This window comes from Balaenoptera physalus, assembly GCF_965194825.1.
Source record: "Balaenoptera physalus genome assembly, chromosome: 1".
Lineage (NCBI taxonomy): Eukaryota > Metazoa > Chordata > Mammalia > Artiodactyla > Balaenopteridae > Balaenoptera > Balaenoptera physalus.
The window spans coordinates 98,319,376-98,342,463 of record NC_138882.1 but is presented as its reverse complement, the minus strand read 5'-3'; the positions used below and the strand labels follow the sequence as shown (position 1 = coordinate 98,342,463).

Below are 23,088 nucleotides of genomic sequence, written 5' to 3'. Positions count from 1 at the left end.
TGCTCAGGACTGCAATTTAAAAACTAGTTGAACATCTTTTAGATTCTTCTTCATACCATGCCATGCAAAGGGGCTAGTATCTAGCTTTTTTTTTTTCTATCTTTCCAACAAAACAAGTAAAATTTCTAAGATTGAGAGTCTATGAGATCCTGTTCAGCTTCTGCCCTGACAGCTATCTTTGCCTCCCCCTACATTTTCAGATGAGCTTCATTTCAGACTCATTTTGGAAATGTAGACATTTATTTGCTCCTGGGCCACTTACTCTTTGCCTCTCTGTTCAAATGTCAAGAGCACAAAAGGAAAAGATTGCAATGATCATGTGCAACTTGCCATCCCAAACCTCTGATGTAAGAGATGCAAAGCAGGCTAGAGTGGGCCTTGGCTTCTCTGACAGAAGAGCAGCCAGAAGAGGAGGAAGTGGGAAGAGGCCCCCGGGGCTGCGGTGGAGACTCTATCAGCAAAGTCAGCACCTACAGGCTGACAGAGGTAGCAAACAGGTCTGTGCCTGGTGCCCCACTATGCAACTGCCCTATCAGGCCACATCAGGGGCTGTTGAGCCGAGTTTCTGCACACTGTCTGCAATCCTACATGCTGTCGGTAACACAGGCACCCTGTGAAGTCGACAGACAGTTTCTTGTGGAGCTGAACCCTCTGCCTCATTCTCATCTCCTACATGTGCCCCCTTCACCACCACACTTTGATCCAAATTCTTCCCAGGGTCCCTATTACATGCTGGTTCTACTTGAAATCAATCCCTGGTGGCCAGGATGTCCACAGTTTAGCTTATAGCCTTCAAAACAAAAGTGAAAAAAATAATCATCACTAAAATAAATAAAAATGAGTCTCCACTTTCTGACAATTTTGATTTTTTGATTTGTTTACCATGTGACAGTTTCTACCTACTTCCCATCTTCCATCATCATTTGCCTTCTTTGGTGCCCTTTTCCTTCTTCCTCCCTTTGGGCCAACCCATTGACAACCATCCCACAAAATGGCTGGACGGTGAATTGCCTGTCTTACAAATCCATCCTCAGAACAATTGTTCAGTTAAAATACTCTTGGGCCCTCCATCAAAAAAGATCAGCAATGTTCTTTGAAACGTCTAAGCCTGTCGCATGTCTGAACATACCTAGGGCCACGTTTCTCTCCATTTCTACGAGTCATCAACCTCTCTGACTCTCCGGTTTCCATACTGTTAGATTGCTTTGGGGTTAGTTGTGAGGTGAAGACCTACTGCAAAATTCAAGTTGGTAGTCATAATACTACACTGAACCTCAGACGGAAGATTGACATGGTTTCTTACCTGCCAGGAATAAGCAACCACAGGACTGAAGTGATTTTCAAGATTCAGGATTTGCTGAGTGGTCCTAATTGCTAACAGCCAACAGAGGAAGGGGATGACCAAAACCAGCCAGCCTACCCTGTGAACTGTTGGGCACAGTCGTTCCACTAAGGATGGTGGTTTGCCCATTTTTGTGTTTTGCCATCATTTCGGCAGGATGAAAACCCCCAAGGGCTAATGTACCCCCACTGACCGCCACTTAACGATTAAAAAACAAACAACAAAACTTAGGTTTGTTTATTGAGAAGAAAACCAAAGCTTTGGAGAGAAGACAGGGATAATGTCTTTGGATCCCCAGGGCCTAATGGTCTCAAAAGATATTTACTGAGGTCATTTGATTCCTGTGAGGGTTAATCATACATAATTTTCCAATCATTCCAGTCTTGAAACTGCCCTTGGAAGGTAAATCTTTGTCTTAGAGTACAATCAGGTAATGGATTGTGGCCAGACTAATTTCTTAATTTTTATAAAACATGGTAAAGACGAGAGAAACAGCAGGAGCCTGAGCCTCCCAAATGCTTAGAATTAATTGACTGCTCATTGATGATCTGTAAAAGATGTTTCTCTCTAAAACTTGGTCGGGGGAACAAGGAGGGTCCGACGTGGCCACCAAGGTGGCCAGAAATCCAAATGGTATGACAGGCAAAATTCTTGGCATAAGAGAAAAGAAAATTGGGCAATAAGATTAGACTGTGTGTTTCTGAGGTCACGTCAGCAGTCTCCTGGGCCACGGCTTTTGCTTGCTCACAATGCAGTTTGCTCAAGCAGTGCAGCTGCGGGCAGCAGGGCTTTGGATACAAAGCCCTGGTGAGAGAAAATCAAAATAATCCCCATTAAGTTCCTATTATCTTAAAACTTAGAAACCCTAATGAGAGGCTTCCAGAGTGAGCAGAGCAGCAGGAGGGCACGTCTGATGCATGCTGCCTTCTTTGAGGATGTCACTGTCGCCATGGGCAAGCTGAGTGCCCACGTGCGTCAGAGCAGTTTCCCTGGAAGCAGCCAAGACTGATGGGGCACCCTAGGACTCAGAAGCCACAAGGAAGAGACAGAGAAGCAGCCCGGAAGTGACACTGGCGTCCCGAAGGAGACCCTGGGCCTGAGGGGTGACTATCTTTAACCCCGCATTTTGTTGGTTGCTCCTCAGAAGCTCTGAGCAGATTTCACTTTGAAGGTCCCAGACTCTTTTAAGTGTGGTGCTGCCTAAAGGCAGGTCAAATGCCCTGTGCAGGACTCCCTCACCTCTACGATTCTCAGACTGTGTTCTCATTACACTTCAGGTAGAGGAATCTCTTATGGTAAGAAGGAGAATGTTTATTCCCCCAGCAATGAGCAATTGTGGAAGCACTCCTCTCTAGACCCGGCAGATGGTTTTCAGTGTTTTCTGTCCAAACACTGCGTCCCCTCACCAGCTCTGCATTACATCTTGGCACTGCGCGGCCCACTAGTACCACATCATCTCTTGGTGCTGAGCCAAGAGTGTGCCCGACAGCACTTAGCACCATACAGGGAGTCTATGGGGGCCCTCCAAGCTCCCTCCACCGCACTCTTACTGGAGCAGGGGAGGAGATTATCAGGCAGCAAGTCACAGTGTTGTTAGGTATTGTTATTATTACCCTGATGTGTAATAAATCTGCATGGTGCAATAAATTAAGGCAAGGATCTGTTCTCACTTTACACGCTGCCAATAGTTTTATTGTAACAGCTTGAAGACGTGCGTTTTCCTTTTTAGGCAGAGCAGAGGAAGCTGTGAAATTTGAAGAGAGAACAAAAGGATACTTGAATGTAGTTTGCAAGACAGGTATTGGACAAAAGGCAGCTCATCAGGACAGCCAGCATCTAACATTTCTGTGTTTAATGGTGTTGGGGAACTTTGATGCCTTACAATGCCCCAAGAATTCATTTGAATTCATTTTCATATCAGTAGATCTGCGTTCTGCAAAGCTGATCTCTCTACCAAGACTTACAGTGCTTTCTTTTGGTGATAAACCTGAGCTGATTGTAAGCTCACACAAATTGGTTCTGGAACTCATTAAAGTCAGCAAATGAGCATTAGTGAGATAGTTGCATAGGCTGAAATTGTGATAATCTGTCCATTTTGGCAATTATGGCTCAAAGGGAGAAGGGGGGGTTGGTGAGAAACCCTACGACTCCCAGCAGGAAGATTATGATGCATTTCAGGTGCCTGTCCAGTGATGCATATGCCCTGGCTTTTCTTCCTTTATACCATGCACCTCGGTTCTGCAAGAGACAAGGGAAGGGCTTGAGAAATGCTTCCCCTCTATCCTTTGCCAAGTTCAAAGCCCAGGCTGAGGCCTTTAATCATGTCCCCAGCATACCTGACGCTTAATGAATATTTTTTGTCAAGAGTGCTCCTCTTTGGTAGGAAATCTATTTCTATTCTTTGTTTTAGAATTTAGCCTTTACTTCTGAAATTCAAATTGTTAGTCATTCAAGATTTCTTAACCCTCTGGTTCCAGGGCCTTCCATTTATCTTTTTCTTCTGTTTCACTAGGCTCATAGGCTACTTTCCCCTAAACTAAGCATACTGGGTGCTGATGCTCTGTTTTATGTGCCATTGGATCCCCTGAATGTTTATTAAGCTCTTGAGTACATAGTTGATACTCAATATGTAAATGGTAATTAACTGATTTTCAAAAGAGTCATATATGGCTCATTCTACAACTACCAGCTCTATTTCCCTAGTTTACCATCACCTCTGTATTACCCTGCAAAACTATGCATTCCCCATGACCTTCCAGCCCAAAACAACTGACGCCCTTGGTAATCCCCTTGGCAAAACCCTAATACTCACCCCTTCAGTCCTCCTTAGAAAACACTACACTCCTTCGCTTGAATCTCATTTATTAGCAGCAAGCACTAAGACAGGAAATTTCATTCTCTGAGTTTGAGTAATCTCATGAATTCTATTTTTTTCTCTTATGTTTTCCCCCTAATACATTCTACCTCTTGTTAATCTGTGACAAGCCTAATCAGTATAAACTCTGGAAAAGCTGAGGTCATAATTTCTGAATCTGGTTTGAGTTTGGGATTTGCTCCCCCAACTCAAAATTAATATTTTAAATGTACTAGAAGTGTGTTTTCCACTTTCTGGCCTCAAAGTTATGTTTTTTATACACAAAGTTTAGGATCTGGCTCAACTAATTATGAAAATGGAAAGGAAGTTTCCAACTCCTTTTCTGGCCTTTCCTCTATCTCACCACTGCCTGCCACCAACACACACAAACACACACACACACACACACACACACACACACACACACACACACACACAAACATAAAAGTCACTGGAGATGGGAAAGATGGAGTACTTGCTTGAATTCCCCTTAGGTTGTATCACTGTTTGGAAATGATTGGTTCTCATCCAGAAGCAGACAGGGACAGAGTAAGGAGTTACTGTTTTAGCTTAGCCATATAAAGTAGCACATACCCCAGGCTTTAATCTTTCTGTAAGGCTGCTCTGGGATATGGTCTTCTTTCTAGTGAATAAGCAGATTCATGTTAACAAATATTTACCAAGTACTTATTTTGTTCCCAGTACTGTATTGTTCATTATATTATCTCATTTAACTTAATTCTTGCCCTTTAATGATATTTTCATTTCATAAATGAGGAAGCAAATGTTTAAAAATATTAGGTGGCTTTTGCTGAATGGTAGAACCAGAGTTTTGGATTCCAGGTCTACTGTTCTTCACATTTCACCATGTCTTCTCTTGTCTGATTTTTTAACTTTGTGCTAATAAAATCCTATGTGTAAGAAGTGGAACTCTCTGTATAAGGTAGTAGCTCTTAAGTAACATACAGAGCGTGGACATCTGTATGTTACTTAAGAGTATGTACCATTCTGATGAAACCCCATTCTAGAGCTGGCATTGGCGTCTGGGTAAATGCCCATCTAGTAAATACTCAGGTAATACTTTATAAAGATTTACACAAATTTCTCACTGGAAATTTGGGGCTTAGGACATCTCCAAGACTGGGTCCAAGCGTTATGCATCAAGGGAAGGAACAGAAAGCCTGATGATACTGTAAGATGCTAGTTGTGTGTTCCTTTATACCATAGATAATGGGTCTAAAAGTTGTATTAATTTGTTGTAAACAAAATTGAAAGTAGGATGAAAATAGGGGGAAAAAAATCTCTGCCTAAATTTTTTTTTAAAAGGTACTTGAGGACTTCCCTGGTGGAGCAGTGGTTAGGAATCCGCCTGCCAATGCAGGGGACACAGGTTCGAGCCCTGGTCCAGGAAAATCCCACATGCCGTGGAGCAACAAAGCCCGTGCACCACAACTACTGAGCCCGCAAGCCACAACTACTGAGCCCACATGCCACAACTACTGAAGCCTACGCACCTAGAGCCTGTGCTCCACAACAAGAGAAGCCACCACAATGAGACGCCCGCGCACCGCAACGATGAGTAGCCCTGCTAGCCGCAACTAGAGAAAGCCCGCGCATAGCAAGAAAGACCCAGCACAGCTATAAATAAATAAACAAACAAATAAATAAATAAATAAATAAATATTTAAAAAGGTACTTGAAATCATAATGTCAGGTTTTTGAAGATGTTTGGTTAGCGAATAACCATTTACCTTTCCTATACAGGCAACTAGTATTTTTTCAGCATTCACTATATGTTAGTTACCATTATAAATTTTGTGTATTATTCAATCTTCACAACAACTCTATGAGGTAAATGCTATCCTCATTTTACATATGCAGAAACTGAGGCTCCAACAGGTTAACTAATATGTCTAAGGTCACACAGTGGCAGGGTCAGAATTTGAAGTCACACTGTGTGACTCCAGAGCCTACATGTTTAATCACACTTAGGATTGCCAGATAAAATACAGGATGCCAAGTGAAATCTGAATTTCAGATAAACAAACCCCAAGTATTGTGTAGAACATATTTATACTAAAAATATATTCATTGTTTATCTGAAATTCAGATTTAACTGGACATCTTGTATTTTTATTTGCTAAACCTAGCAACCCTAACCACACTATTCTGCCTTCTAAAAATGCATACATATGTCTATATCTATGTGGGTTGCTTAATTTGTGGTTTACATATGCTTGAGTTTTGTTACAGAATAGGAAATGATGTTAACTCATATCCACAAAGCTAGAGCAAGCCCTCTTGGATTCCTTTACCCTCCATTTATTGAAGGCTGGGTTGGTCTGGGGCCAGTCTTATCCTTGATAGGGCAGTTAAGTGCAAGCTTTTCTCTTCTGATAAGAGAAGACTTTGCTTACTGTTGGCACATTCTGGCCTCCTGCCTATATTGAGCTTCCTCTTCAGTGGCCAGAAGTTTTCTGCCTTGTGCTCATCCTTATCCAACTTCCTTGCTGCAGAAATCTTTGATTCTTTCTTGGAGTTTCAGAGCTGCATGGTTGACTAGCTGCTCCCTCCCAAATGACAATGTTCACAGAAAGAAATGGAAAAGAATGAGCTGGCTTAGCAGAAAGGGACCTTGCATATAAAGTCTGTTGTATAAAACATATAAATAGGCAATCTACACACCACCAAACAAACACTCATGTTTATCAGTGTGTGTACTCTCCACTCTAATGTACATCATGCAGGGACTTCCCTGTCGGTCCAGTGGTTAAGACTCCAGGCTTCCACTGCAGGGGGCACGGTTTTGATCCCTGGTCAGGGAACTAAGATCCCACAGGCTGCGCGGCCAAAAAAAAAAAAGTTCTCCTTGGAAATAGAAACTGTTTTTAATGGCCACTTAGAAGACAAATATATTGTCCCTAGATCACACAATGCATTAAAAAAAAATAAAGGACTTTTGAATTAGCTTATTTTTATTATTTTTCAATAATGTGGATAATTGAAAAGTGACCACCCATTTACAGGCTTGGATGGTTACAGAATTACCTCTATAGTCAAGATTTTTTAAATCTTTTAAACAGCATGAAATTTTATGAACTTAGAATAAAATAATAATGATAGATAATATTTATCATAACATAAAACCAACATTTTGCCATTATGTGCCAGGTTCTAAAAACAGTATTTTACATGCCTGATTGCTAAAATTTTTACCAAAACCCTACGATATTTTGTACTTTTATTAGTACGATATCACAAAAAAGAACAATGAGGGTGAAAGAGGTTAAGTAGTTTGCCCAAGGTGGCACAGTTGGTAAGTGGCTGAACCTACATTTAAACCTATATAGAACTTCCCTGGTGACGCAGTGGTTAAGAATCCGCCTGCCAGCGCAGGAGACATGGATTCGAACCCTGGTCCTGGAAGATCCCACATGCCTCGGAGCAACTAAGCCCGTGCGCCACAACTACTGAGCGTGCGCTCTAGGTCCCGTGAGCCACAACTACTGAGCCCACGTGCCGCAACTACTGAAGCACGCACGCCTAGAGCCCGTGCTCCGCAACAAGAGAAGCCACCGCAATGAGAAAACCGTGCACAGCAACAAAGAGTAGCTCCCGCTCGCAGCAACTAGAGAAAGCCCACACACAGCAACAAAGACCCAACGCAGCCAAAAAAATTAAAAAGTAAGTTAGGCATTAAAAAAGATAATAATAAAAAATTTAAAAATAAACCTATATAGTCTCACTCCAAAGACCATATGCTTAATTACTGAGCAATAATGCCTCCACAGCATAAGATCGGTAGATATAGCTTCTGTGGTGAAAAAGAAGTTTTAAAAAAATTTCCAATCTGTTGCTGACCCTTTCACTCCAAAGGCATGAAGTGCTTTTTTTCTGAAAAAGTAAAGAATATCCAGGCGGAAAAGAAGGTGGGTGGCAAATAGCCAAAGTGGTTAGTATTAATTTAGATGATTAAATTCCTAGAAATGCAACCTATCAAGACTGAATCATGAAGAAACAGAAAATCTGAACAGACCAATTACCAGTAATGAAATCAAATCAGTAATCAAAAGCCTCCAACAAACAAAAGTCCAGGACCAGATGGCTTCACTGGTGAATTCTACCAAACATTCATAGAAGAACCAATCCTTCAACAAAATAAAAAGGGAACCCATTGAATGGAAGAAAATATTTGCAAATTATATATCTGGTAAGGGCTTAATATCTAAAATATATAAAGAACTCAAACAACTTAATAGCAAAAAACCAACAACCTGAATAAAAAATGAGCAGAAGATCTGAATAGACATTTTCCCAAAGATATAGAGATGGCCAACACAAACATGAAAAGGTGTTCAACATCAGTAATTAAGCAAATCAAAACTACAATGAGCTATCACCTCACACCTGTTAGAATAGTTATTAAAGACAACAAATAACAAGTGTTGTGGAGAAAAGGGAACCCTCGTGCACAGTTGGTAGGGTTATAAATTGGTGAAGCCACTATGGAAAACGGTATGGAGGTTCCTCAAAAAATTAAAAATAGAACTACCATATGATCCAGCAATTCCACTTCTTGATATTTATCCAAAGAAAACGAAAAAACTAACTTGAAAAGATTTATGCACCCCCATGTTTGTTGCAGCATTATTTACAATAGCCAAGACATGGAAGCATCCTAAGGGTCCACCAATGGATGAATCGATAAAGAAAATCTGGTGTATGTATATAAAATGGAATATTATTCAGCTATAAAAAGAAGGAAATCTTGCCATTTGTGACACGTGGATGGACCTCGAGGGCATTATGCTATGTGAAATATGTGAGAGAAAGGCAAATACTGTATGATCTCATACTTGGAATCTAAACAAACAAGCTCATAGATATCTAGAACAGATTGGTGATTGCCAGATGTGGGAGGTGGAGGGGGTGAGAGAAATGGGTGAAGGGGGTCAAAAGGTTAAAAAAATTAGATGTTGTCTGACTACTATACAGCTCATACCTCATGTGACTCACTATACAAGCTGGGCAACACCTGCACTGGTCTATGCCCTGCTCAAGTAGACAGGTCTACTGACCACTCACTTGTATGTCACAGCAATATAAGTAGCCACAAAAGATTCTAAATGCTTACTCTCATTTTCTGTACTTAAGGTCAACTGGTGCTATAGTCTGAATGTTTGTGTCCACCCCCGCATTCATATGTTGAAATCCTAACTCCCAAAGATGATGGTATCAGGAGGTGGGCACCTGGGAGGTACTTATGTCATGAGGATAGAGTCCTCATGAATGGGATTAGTGCCCTTATAAAACACATGCCAGAGAGATCCCTAGCCCCTCTCACCAGGTGAGGACACAGCAAGAAGATGCTGCTATGAATCAGAAAGAAGGCCCTAACCAGAACATGAGCATGCTGGCATTGTGATCTCAGTTTCAGCCTCCAGAAGTGTGAGAAACACATTTCTGTTGTTTATAAGCTACCCAGTCTGTGATATTTTGTTATAGCAGCCCCAACGAACTACAACAATTGGTATTAAACAATTCTATGGACCAGAACCCGTCTGTGGACCACACTTTGAACAGCACTAATATAGAAAAGATCAGCTTAGCACATAACTAATATGCAAATATTAGATACAAATATGCTAATGATTTAGATGGTTGGCTATACTCTCTCTCCCTCCCTCACCTACTGCCCCCCCTCACTCTCTCTCAACAACACGCGCACACACACACACACACACACACACACACACACTCCTGAAATATTTATTGAGAACCTACTGTATGCCTGGTACTTTTCTAGGCTCTGGGAATATAGCAATGAACAAAACAGATCAAGTGCCTGTCCTCAGGGAACTTACGTTCTAATTCAACCAATGTTTTGACACCAAAAGATCTGGGTTCCAGCTCAAGATCTTGCCAGTTAACAGCTCTGTGCTTCTGTACTATTCATGTAATCCCCCTGAACAAGTTTTCCCTAGTGCAAAATAAGCCTGATACCTACCTTAATGACATTGTTGGTAGGATTAAATTAGGCACTGTGGAAACATTCTGAAAACTTTAAAGTTATATACCAATGTCAGGTCAGTTTTACCATGTGTCCTTCTCGAAGCCAGGGACCATATCTTTCCTGTCTTTGTATCCCGGGCAACAAGCATAACTGCTTGGCAAGTAACAAGCACTTGGTTAAGGTTTGCTGAATAAATAGATGTTAAGGTCCTATACATCTGAGTTATGTTTTTTGTGTAAAATGTTATAACTGCTCTTCAAATCCTTAAAACCACTGCACCAACAGGAAAAGTATATTTGGCACTGCAGAGCACGGCACATGTAATTCTATTCTCGGGTTACAGGTTTCTAAGAGTCCGAGGCCTAAAAATACATATTCTGAACATTTATTAGATGGAAACGTCTTTTTATGGATTTGTATCACCATCTGAACGCTTCTTAAAGGTCCTTTCCATAAATTGACCCTAGGAGTAGCTATGCTGGTCCTGTCAGTTCTAAGCATGCCCTTGCTCGCTAGGGTTACGAGCTAGAACTGAGTTGTAAAAGTACCCTGTAAAAGTTGGGAAGCATTTGGAAGAAACTCTCAGCAAATGGTAACATGAAAAGAAATATAGTCAGGTTGCTTCTTTTCAAAAATTGGAATCTCATATTAGTTTTGTTTTTGTTTTTCATTTTAAAGTCAGTTTATTAAGTTCAATGATGAAAGCTATCAGAAGAATATTTTCCTGAAAACGATTTTTTCTTAGAAAAAGAGAAAGGAAAATTACCACCCTCTCAGCATAGCCACAGATGCTGTGGCAGTCAGACCTCTCTGTGGATGGGGGCAGCCCATCAGTTGGTCAAGTCACTCTCAGCGTCAGCAGGATTGTAGTCTGGACCCCCTCATCCTCCTCCAGATCCTGGAACAAAGAATCATCTAGGGCTTCCCTGGTGGCGCAGTGGTTGAGAATCTGCCTGCCAATGCAGGGGACACGGGTTCGAGCCCTGGTCTGGGAAGATCCCACATGCCGCAGAGCGACTGGGCCCGTGAGCCACAACTACTGAGCCTGCGCGTCTGGAGCCTGTGCTCCGCAACAAGAGAGGCCGCGATAGTGAGAGGTCCGCGCACCGCAATGAAGAGTGGCCCCCGCTTGCCGCAACTAGAGAAAGCCCTCGCACAGAAACGAAGACCCAACACAGCCATAAATAAATAAACAAATAAATAAATAAAAATTAAAAAAAAAAAAGAAAATGTATAAAAAAAAAAAAAGAATCATCTACCTCCACATTGTTTCTAGCACCCTCCAAGAACTGGATATCAGATGTGTCAAAATTACGCTGTTTCAAATGGCTGTTTCCCACTTTATTTTTTCCTGCTTGTTCTTCCTCTTTCATTCATTTCTTTTTAATTTCCAAGAATTCTGCATCAAACTTGGCCTTCCAACTTAAGAAATTCTCAACTGTTAACAGGAGTACTTTTTGGCTTCTTCTGCTGCTTTTTCTTTTTGTTTCTCCCAGGGTATACAGACATTCTCTTTCAGGGTTAGAGATATTACTCTTAGAGGCAGAGAGAGGAACAAATGCTCTTGTAGGACTCAATTCAGTGGCTAGTTGAGGAGTACCTCATATATATAAGGTGCAAGACTGACACTGCAAGGGGCACTAACACAATTAGAACAGAGTGATCTGCAAGGAGGAATATTTTGTAACAGAAGTGCAATGAATATATAAAATACATGACAAGGCAACATATAAGTGCCACAGGTGAGGTAAAAACAGAAACTGTAGGGAATTCCCTGGCGGTCCAGTGGTTAGGACTCAGTGCTTTCTCTGCTGGGGTCCAGGTTCAATCCCTGGTCAGGGAACTAAGATCTCCACAAGCCGTGCAGCGCAGCCAAAAACAAAACAAAACAAAACAAACAAAAAACCCCACAGAAACTGTATTTCAGAGGAGATGAAAAATCAGAAAAGTTTCCAGGGGGGATTCCCCTGTCGGTCCAGTGGTTAAGACTCCACACTTCCACGGCAGGGGACGCGGGTGTGACCCCTGGTCCGGGAACCAAGATCCCACATGCCATGTGCGGCACCCACCCCCATCCTGCCAAAAAAGAAAAGTTTCCAGATATAAACTGCTATGCGAGACAGGCCTTCAAGAATTTCAACAAATTTGGGGCCTAGAGGCAATTGTCTCTGTTCCAAGCAAAAAGACAATTTAGGCAAACGCGTTGACTGCTTTGTAAAAAGTTGGTAGAAATTATAGCAAGCAGTTCAATTTTGCTTGAGAACCAACTCTATGTTATGTAAAGGGGCAGTGCAGGGTAAGGCTGGAAAAGGGGAATGGAGACATATAACTGGACAAATGCCAGATTAAGCAGTTTTACCTAATTTGACAGGGAAAATAATTTTTAAAATAGGGTGGAGTTGTGATCTGGCCACTGCTTTAGGGAGATGGTTCTGGAAAGAACACAAAATGTATTGAAGGGAAAGCAACTAAGCAGGAGACCAAATAGGAAACAACAAAAGTCTAGAGAAGAGGTAATCAGTACCTGACCTAGGGCAGTGGCAATGGTGATAGAGAGGAGGGGGCAGACGGAAGAGACATTAGGTAGGAAAGGTCTATACGTGTCTCTCCAATATGGTAGCCCCCAGCCACATGTGGCTATTTAAATCTAATTTAAATACCCTAAAGTTAAATAAAATTTAAAATCTAGTTCCTCAATCAATGCTTGATAGCCACATGTGACCACTGTATTAAATATACAGCTAAAGAACATTACCATCACAGCAGAATGTTCTGTTGGACGGTGCTGATCGATACACTTTGAGGACCAATTGGGTACAGGAATGGGAAAGATGGATTAAAGGTGGCCGAGCTTTGGTGGATGAGTAACTGAGAAAGACAGTGCCAAGAGCAGGAAAGGGGAAGTAAGGAGGAAAGATGTCGTTTAGTTTCTGTCAAACACCAGGCAGGACAAAGCATCTACACAAATGTTCAGGTGGGTAAAGCAGGGCATGAGTGGGCTCTCCCAGGCCTTGTAAAGCCACACAATTCCCCGTCCTCCAACTTCCCCTTCCCTGCAGTATTGAGTTGGCTTATCCCCTATTGGGCTCAGTTTCTCCCCAGCTAGGGTGGCTCCCTCAATCTCCCCCAGATCAGCGGCTCACAAGAACTGTGACAAGGCAGGAGCCCAAGAGCCTACTGTTTCCTCAACTCCTAGGCGCCTGCCTGGATCCTCATTTCTCACAGATACCTTCGCTTCCTCTCTCCCAACCGCCTCACTCACCCTTCCCTATGCTCGATCCTTGGAAAGTCCCCTTGCTCCCACTTATTTGCTTCCTCTTGAACTCTTCTCTCCTACAAGAACCACGAAACCATTGACCCCACCGCTTTTTTACTTGCCCTCTCTTCCCTCCCAGCTTAGATTCTAAGGTTTATCACTATAACCACTCCCTGGCTTGTACCCCTCCCCCTCTAATGACTTTCATCAGCAAAACCCAGCCCTGGCCAAATCCACCTCTCCTTCAACCCCGCAAGCAAAGGAATGTGGCTGGATAAAAACCACACAACCTTGCTGAGTGGGCTCACTTTAGATACAGGACCACTGACTCAAGAGGGCCCTCAGCCTTGTCCATACTACACTTCTCCAGTAACTCTTCCACTCTGAGGGAATTCCTTCTCACCTTCTTCTATCTCCTTAAATAGCCAACAGCCCCTCCCCACTCACAGCTTTCTATTGCTTAGAATAAAAGAAAGCTCACAGCCCTAATCTACCTCATCAAACCCACTGAGGCAACCGCACAACAAAGAATATTCGGTGCAAACTGGGAAAAGGTGCACACAGACTGTGTGTGTGTGTGCATGCACGGGCGTGTGCGTGTGCGTAATGTGGAGGATTTGTTAAAAGGTACCACCTCTGCAGTTGGAGCAATTAGAAAAGGCGCCCCTTCCTCCAGGTTGATTTGGCCTCAAACTTGGTTGGCAGAATAGGGGCTGGATTTCAGCTCCCACCTGCCTCCTGCACGTCAGTGGCCTGAACAGGCCACCAAATGTACTACCTGACCTACCTGCATTTGCACCCACGGACTTTGCCTTCTCTCCAAAAAGAGTGTGTGAACATACTGTCCTTGCTCCTAACCAAGGCCAACTCCTCCACTTCTACGCTAGGTCTCATTGTTTCTCACCTACTGGAGGACAAGCTTTCTCCAGCTGTCTCCTCTTATCTTCTGCGTCATCACCTTTACCTCTCCAAAGGATCATTCCAGCATACCAACATAAGGAAACATCCCCCATCTTTAAAATACCTTCCCTTAATCCCAAGTACTCCTCTCTCTCCCTCGTTCTTTTTTTTTTTTTTAATTTTATTTATTTATTTATGGCTGTGTTGGGTCTTCGTATCTGTGCGAGGGCTTTCTCTGGTTGTGGCAAGTGGAGGCCACTCTTCATCGCGGTGCGCGGGCCTCTCACTATCGCGGCCTCTCTTGTTGCGGAGCACAGGCTCCAGACGCGCAGGCTCAGCAGTTGTGGCTCACGGGCCTAGTCGCTCCGTGGCATGTGGGATCTTCCCAGACCAGGGCTCGAACCCGTGTCTCCTGCATTGGCAGGCAGATTCTCAACCACTGCGCCACCCGGGAAGCCCTCTCCCTTGTTCTTTACAGCAAAGCTCCTCAAGAGCTGTTTAGACTTGCTATAAACACTTTCTCTTCCTCACCTCCCATCTCTTGTTCACACACCCTAATCAGACTTTCTGCCCAATGACTCCGTTGAAACTGCTTTCATCAAGGACATCAGCAACCTTCATCGGGTCAAATGCAGTGTTCAAACTCTCAGTCCTCATCTTACTTATTTCAACGGTATTTGATAAGACTGATCACTCCCACCTTCCTGAAACAATTCTCTTATCTTCCAACACTCCACCCTCTCCTGGTGTTCCTCCTACCTGGTAGCTCCTTCTCCTCTTCTACAGAATTTCCAAAGGTTGAAGTTCATCTTCCTCCTCTCCTCTAGCTACTCTCCCTCCTAAGTGATTTTACGTAGACCTAAGGCTTTAAAAAGCATCTATGTGCCTATGACTCCCAAATTCATATCTTCAGACTCATATATCCGTCCAACTGTTTTACATCTCCACTTGCATGTAGAAAAAGCACCTTATGTAACATGTGCAAAACAGAATTCCTGATTTCCCCCACCTCAGATTTTTTCCTCTTTAAATCTTCCCCATCTCATTAAATAGTATCACCATTAACCTATCCTTTATGCCCTGAACCTAAGAATCATTCATGAGTTTTTGTTCCTTCACACACTCTCTGCCAAATCCATTCCAAATCTAAATGTATCTGAATACATCCCGATACATCCCTTCTCACCCCTTCTCTGCTGCCATCCTAGTCCAAGCTACCATAAACAGCTTCCTTACTGGTCTCCCTGAGGACATCTGTGCTTCCCTGTTGTGTATTTTACACACATTAGCAGGAGTAACTTTTTCAAATGTGAATCAGATGCGGTCATTCCTCTGCTCACCCTCCCATGGCTTTCTCTTGCTCTTATTAACAGCCCATAAGGCTCCATAGTATCTGACCTCTTCCCCACCTCTCTCACCCTAACTACTACTGCTCTCTGGCTAACTGACTACACTCAGCCATACTGGCCTTTTGTTGGTCCTGCAACATGCCAGGCTATTCCCACTTCTGAGTTTATGGCCGATGTTCTTTCAGCTTGGAAAGACCCCCCTACCCCTCCCCTCCCGAGGTATTTGCTAGGCTCATCCCTTCACATCATACATGTATGTGCTCAAAGGTCTCCTCTGAGGGGCAATACCTGGCCATCTATAAAGTCACCCCATTCCTGGCTTTATATTTCTTCACACCACATCACTTCCCGAAATTTTTGTTGTATCTCCTCTCTCCCACTAGAATACAAGCTCCACGGGGCCTTTGCTTGCCAACGGCATTATTCCCTGCACCTAGGACAGTGCCTAGCACCTACTAGATGCTCAATTAGTACTTGTCAAATGGTTGCATTCCCTCCAAAATTCTATTCTGCTGAATCTTCGGACCCTTCCTCATTTCCTTTCCAGCCTCCCACACCACCACCCAGCGCAAGGCAAAGCCGCAACTCCGCGCTCCTTCCTCTGCGTTCTTAGCTCTTCCACCGCCTTCCAGCGCTGCCCCTTTAAGCGGGCTCCGGAAAGCCGCGGGGAAGGCGGGGCCGAAACCTCGCCGACACAGACTCGGAGGGGCGGGGCGGAACTAGGGGGCGGGGCCTGCGTGCTGCGTGCGTGCGCGTTCTGGAGGCGCCGCCGCCGCCGCTCTCGAGGCCGCCGCCGCCGCCGTCGCCGCGCAGAGCCGGAGCAGGAGCCACGGCCGAGAGGAGGGAGGAGGAGGAGGAGGAGGTGGAGGAGGCGCCGGACCGTGGGGGTGAGTGAGGGGCGGGGAGCCGGAGCCGGCCCCAGAGGGAGCAGGGGGCGCGGGTCGGCCGAGCCCGGGCTGAGGCGGCTCCTGTCGCCGGTCAGTCCCCTGGCTCCCCCTTCCTTCTCCGCGTTCCCTCGGTGTCCGGGGCGGCGGCCCGGGGGCCTGGCCGGCGGGAGGGGCCAGGGCTCGGGGAGGCCCGGCCGCTGCCGCCCGGGGCCAGAGCCAACCACGCCCGCGGACCGAGCCGGTCGACTGTGGTTGGGCCTGCGGGAGAGGGACGGGAGGGGCCCGGGCCGGGTGTGGGAGAGAAAGAGGACATTGTGTCCCCCACCCTCCAACTCCCCGAGGTGTCATGGCACAAGCCCATTTCCCTCGCCATCTCCCCGGACACAGTGCCCTCGCCCCTCGCTGCCTGAGAGAGGTAGAAGATGAGACATCGCTGCTTTTTTCTTCTTCTTGCTTGTCCCCAGACTAGGGTCAGATCTTCTTTCAAACCTAGCTCACCCTTTGGGGGGCACGCGTAGAGGGGGTTGCAGGGTTGGGTGAATTTTCTGTTCTCCCTCGGCTGCTTGGAGAGGTGCGGTTAGACGGGAGGGGTGTCCTTTCTGTGTTCACTTGTTAGGGTTCGGGGTCTCTCGTTCCTTCCTTCATTCCCCCAGTGCACAGGGCTGACATCTCTACACCCCACTCCACCTCTCAGCTCCTTTCCCGCCCTCTCTCCCCCACGTCTTCCGTAGCATGCCATGTGTTCGCCGTTTCAGCGTTGCCTTTCTTGGGTCTCTGTTTCTTCCCTGAATTTTGTTAGGGAAGAGGTCACCGTGTGATTCTTCTTGTCTTCCTTCAAACTGGGACTGGTAGGAGTGTCTTTTGCCCCCTCGTTCAGGAAGTTAAAGGACAGTGTCTTCGGATAAATTGTGTAATTTACTGCTATGGGGGAAAGATGAGAGGAAGACATCAACTCACAGGGCTAAGAACCAGTATAGGGGACCTTTTGGCCTCTTGGAAAAAAGAACTAGCGTTGAGGAGTTAATGTATTCCGTTTTGGGAGGGAAGATCGTTTTGTCACTGCTTTGAAGGGAGGTGGCTATAAGAAGGAAGGGAATAACAGGGCAGGAGGTTATTGGGTCACAGTCGTACAGGTGGCCACAGTTTTTTGCTTCTTGGGTGTGAGATGATGATTTTTTCTGTTTTTATCACAGTAAAAGTGAAGGATCAGCTCTTAGTTTTAACGTGGGGCCCCTACCTTCAAAAGCATGCTGAAAGGGCAGTCTCAGAGGGATGCTGCTGGAAACAGGATTTGGAAACTTTATTTTGGTTTCCTGTCAGAGTGTGTGGGGGTGGGCACACGTGTGTGTAGTTTTTCTTTTCTTTTGATGTAACTGATATCTGTGATATTTTGCCATAATAAGAACTAAATCAGGCCCTGAGCCTCTGTCTGTCTTTATTATGATTTCCTATAACACTTTCTGTTTGAAATTATATTTGTGTTGGTTGAAATTCTTTTTAGTCTGGTGTTTCAGTGAATCTTGTTTACTCCGCATTTTGAATTATGTACTACAAAATATACTTAGGTGTAAGGTACTGAGGATCACACCGTGCCCACGGGCACATGGTAGGCACTTGGTATTTCTTGAATGAATTGTTTGATTACAAAGATGTGTCTAGGTTTTACATATCATCTATCTTTTTGAGAGGTAGCTCAAATTAGAAGATTGCATTTCACTTCCAATATACAAAATAGTAATTATTAACCTTTTCTGGGCCACTGACACCTTTGAGAATATAGTGAAATATACATATAGACTCTCTCCTCAGGAAAGAAGTAATAGACATTTATGCACAAAATTTCACATTCAGTTTCAGGGACCCTCTGAAACCAACCATGGGTGCTTGTCTTAAATGTAAACTGGAATCCTGAGTATTATTCAGTTCCATATTAAAACTGTTCAAGAGCCTTTGTTCACCTTCTGTGTGACCTCAGGAATGACAGTGTCTGCCCTTACAGACTAAACTTTGGGTCTTTGGGAACAAGATTTAAGAGTGATTGTTATTACAATTTTATGTGGAAAAGTTCTCATTAATAACTTTTACCAATAATTTTAAACTAGTAATTTTAAACAAACAGCTTTGAAAGAAATAAGATTGTTATAGTCACTTTTGACAGCTTAAAATCATAATCACGACTGACTTATGATTTTTATTGTGCAAACTCCTTAGCAATATGATCAGCACTTGAAAAAAATGTTCATAGATCATTTTTCCTGTTCTCTTCCAAGCTTGTTTATATGCATGGTTTTTCACGTAGTTAATAATTACTGTACAACAATTATCAACATTCAGTATTAATCTAACAAGTGCTTTTTAAATGCCTATTGTGTGAATAAAACAAAGTGCTTGTTGTCATAGAGCTTATATACTAATCAGGAGAGATGGGCCATAACCAGATAAATATAGAATAAGTCAGATGATAAGAGGTATGCAGAAGAGTAAAGTAGGGTAAGAGGATAAAGAGAAACAGTAGCAAGGAAGGGCAGTCAGGGAAGACATGAGTGAGGGATATATGCTCTCTTGGGGAAGAAGGTTACAGGCAGAGAGGACTGTTAAGTGCAGAGATTGCTCAGTCTTTGCCTTGGCCTTTTGGAGAAGGCCAGTAAGCAAGAGGGAAAGTGAGAGAGCCTGAGGTTAGAGAAGTAGCCGAGGCCACTTTAAAGCCTTTTAGGCAATGGTCAGAACTTTGGATTTTACTTTGAATGAGATGGGAAACCACTGGAGGGTTTCGAGTAGAAGAGAGACCTGTTCTGACTTAATGTTTGTGGGAAATGTTCTGGCTGCCGTGTGGAAATCAACTTGGAGAGGGGGCTGGGAGTGGAAGCAGGAAGACCTTAGGAGGTTAATCTTCATTTTAAAACTTTTTCCGTGGTTGCAAAATAGTCCATCTACCTGCTCTTGGGCGTATAGGTAGTTTCCTTTTCCCCCTATTGAAAATAACAATGAAACGAACACTTTTGTGTATGCAACATTTTCTTTCTTTTCGAATATTTCCTTGGAATTGATTTCCAGAAGTACTGCTGAATCAAAGTATATAAATATACTTGTCTTCTTGGTGTGTCTATTAATTCCTTCAGAGAGTAGATTGTACTAGTTAAAAGTGACAGTTGTCGATCTTAAGTTTCATGCAGTGTCACTTGCATTGAATATTATTATTTAATACTTAAAAAAGAATTTGAGTTATAAAAAAGAGACCTTTTAGATTGTTAGGTTGAATTTTCCAGTAGCTCACGTGAGTTCATTAGTTAGCTCACCTCTCTCTTTAACATTCAACAGCAGCGTGCTAACTGTTGGGGATACATAGTTGAATTAGAAAGGATCTCTGCCCTCAGGGAGTTTTACATTCTGTCGTAATTTGTAATCTGATAGTTAAATAACTTCAGATCTTGCCAGTGTTTACTGTTACTCAAGAACTTTGTTAGTATATGGTTGATGATCTTTTATATAGAATGGACATTCCAATCAAGCACCTAATTTTTCATATTGATAATTCTTTTTTTTTTGCAAAGGGATTTTTAAATGGCATCTGCAATTTGTTTAATTTCTGTTTTATATGTCTTTAGAATCTTACATCTCTGATAGCCCCATGTTTTGTTCTTTGCAGTAAATTACGCAGCTAGTACTTAGTTGAGGACTTTCACAGTTGGATTTTTAAATTGTTGTAATTCTTTATAAGTTATTCAAAACACAGAGTCTGTTGTTTCTGTTAAATAAGGTCAGCACTGCATCTTTGAAATTTTATTTAGATTATAAAGGAGGATGATACCAGTCTGTTTTGATAGAATCATACCACTGGGCATCTACATGGCTGATTTGGCATGAGCGGAAACTCCAATATCTATGAAGTGAGTGGGTTGAACTAATAGAGTTACCTGCAAGCACCTAGCACTGTGTCTGACACATGCTAGGGACTCAGCAAATGTTCATTGAACCTCGGATAACCTCTAAGCTCCCAGTTCTAAAATTCTCTTATTTTAGAAGGTCAATAAAAATATCTTGTATAAAGCATTTATATCTTAATGTTGTGGTGAGTTTAAAATTGTGAACATAAACTTACTTCCTCCTAATGTTCCTTTCAAATTGAACTCATCAGTTTTAAAAAGAGTTACGGCATATTGCCAAGTATTTTCTCCTCGTTCTGATGTCATATACTGCTGCATGACTTAATGCCAAATTCATATCTTATGGAAATGATTAATGTTAAAAATAAAGATATTTAAGCTTTCTTATGTTACTGAGACAGTTGAAACATCCATTTTTCCCCCTTTTTTCTGTGTGTGAAATTTAAATCTATAAACTTACCATGATGTTCTGATCAGTTAAACAGTTCAACAGAGGACTATGCCATTCTGTCATTTTTGCTTGAAAATAGGCCTTTTAGAGGTAGAAGGTACAGGCATGCACCAATAAAAAAAGGAAATTGTGTATGATGATTAAGGTGGAGTTGAAATAAGAAATAGTATACTTTTATAAGTGGAATATATCAGGATTAAATATGTTCTATGAAATTAATTTCAATCATTAGACTAATGGCTTTTTTTTTTTAAGTTCTGATGACTCACTTAGGCTATATAAATTTAGGTTAGATAAATCTGGAAAAGATTTCTTTGCATATCCAGTTTTCCTAGAGATAGAGATAAGTTTCCTATCTTCAGCGTATTTATTTAGTTCACATTGATAGAGAGTGGTTCAAAGTGTGGAATGGTAAAACTAACCAAATTTGGAATTAAATATGTAATTCTGTGTTTGGTTTCAGAATATATTTAAATTAGGCTATATCTCATGAGGATAAGAATGTACTAAACACATAACTGATAAAAGACACTGTTGGATTAATTAAAACTTGAGTTGATTTACTTTAAATTCACAAGTATACATGTATACCTATAACATGCATGGTTGTTTGCAATGCTGTGTTGTACTCACTCATTTTGGTTGTAAAAAATAACTTTGCTTAGGCTAGAACTGTGGCTTAGTTATCAATGACAAAAGTGTAAAGTTGGAGAGACACAAAGAACTGGGTACAACTGTTTCTTTGGACAAAGCCCAAATGCTGCTTGTAAGATTCTAAGTTAGTAGTAGTAGGAATTCTCTGTTATTGCAGACTGAACATTTCAGATCTGTCAGATGTGTGATCCGGAGAGTAAATTCATTCACTCTGTTTTCAGTGATATTTTTAAATTCATTTATAAATAGGATCATTCTGTTCTAGACAAGTTGGCTGTTTTATAGGACATTAAGCAAGCAACCATAACATAATTATTTCAGCAGCTGACATTTAACACTAATCTTTGGGTTTTATGTAGTTTACAGTATCTATTCCAAATCACTGATGTCTTTTGAACTACCTTATTTATTTATTTATTTGGCTGAACCAGGTCTTAGTTGCGGCATGCGGGGTCTTTTAGTTGCAGCATGCCGGCTCTTAGTTGCGTCATGCGGGATCTAGTTCCCTGACCAGGGATTGAACCCGGACCCCCTGCATTGGGAGCTCACAGTCTTAACTACTGGACCACCAGGGAAGTCCCTGCACTACCTTTCTTTAAATTTATTTTTTAAATTTATTTATTTTTGGCTGCATTGGGTCTTTGTTTCTGTGTGCAGGCTTTCTCTAGTTGTGGCGAGTGGGGGCTGCTCTTCGTTGCGGTGCGCGGGCTTCTCATTGCGATGGCTTCTCTTGTTGCAGATCACAGGCTCTAGGCACAGGGGCTTCAGTAGCTGTGGCACGCGGGGTCAGTAGTTGTGGCTCGTGGGCTCTAGAACGCAGGCTCAGTAGTTGTGGCGCACGGGCTTAGTTGCTCCGTGGCATGTGGGATCTTCCCGGACCAGGGCTCGAACCTGTGTTCCCTCCATTGGCAAGCGGATTCTTAACCACTGAGCCACCAGGGAAGTCCCTGAACTACCTTTTATTTATTTATTTATTTTTAATACATTTATTTATTTATTTATTTTTGGCTGCGTCAGGTCTTCGTTGCTGTGGGAGAGATTTTTCTAGATGCGGCGAGCGGGGGCTACTCTTCGTTGCGATGCACGGGCTTCTCATTGTGATGGCTTCTCTTGTTGCGGAGCATGGACTCTAGGCGCCCGGTCTTCAGTAGTTGTGGCATGCGGGCTCAGTAGTTGTGGCTCGCGGCCTCTAGAGCGCAGGCTCAGTAGTTGTGGCGCATGGGTTTAGTTGCTCCGTGGCATGTGGGATCTTCCCGGACCAGGGCTTGAACCCGTGTCCCCTGCATTGGCAGGTGGATTCTTAACCACTGTGCCACCAGGGAAGCCCCCTGAACTACCTTTTAAATTCTAGCTGTGAAAATATTGCATAACTTGATTATTAGATTTCAGATTCAGTCATTGAACAGAAGTTTGGGTGACCCAGTGTTTGGCAGTTTGACAGAAACTGAGATGTGACTCTGTAGTTTCTACTCTAAGTAATATATAGTCTAGTAATTTA

The 23,088-nt window shown here is 42.9% G+C and overlaps 1 protein-coding gene and 1 pseudogene across 2 annotated transcripts in view; both read left to right on the top strand.

Annotated features, from left to right (window-relative positions):
- LOC309645959 (proteasome subunit alpha type-3 pseudogene) overlaps positions 1 to 23,088 on the top strand; it is a 452,949-nt pseudogene that overhangs the window by 289,919 nt on the left and 139,942 nt on the right. The gene's annotated exons all lie outside the window — the stretch shown is intronic.
- Positions 16,469 to 23,088, top strand: part of RAP1A (RAP1A, member of RAS oncogene family) — a 76,851-nt gene continuing 70,231 nt past the window's right edge. Inside the window, exon 1 of the mRNA XM_082431789.1 lies at positions 16,469 to 16,601. The gene's annotated coding sequence lies outside the window, so the exon portion shown is untranslated. The remainder of the gene's footprint in view (positions 16,602 to 23,088) is intronic.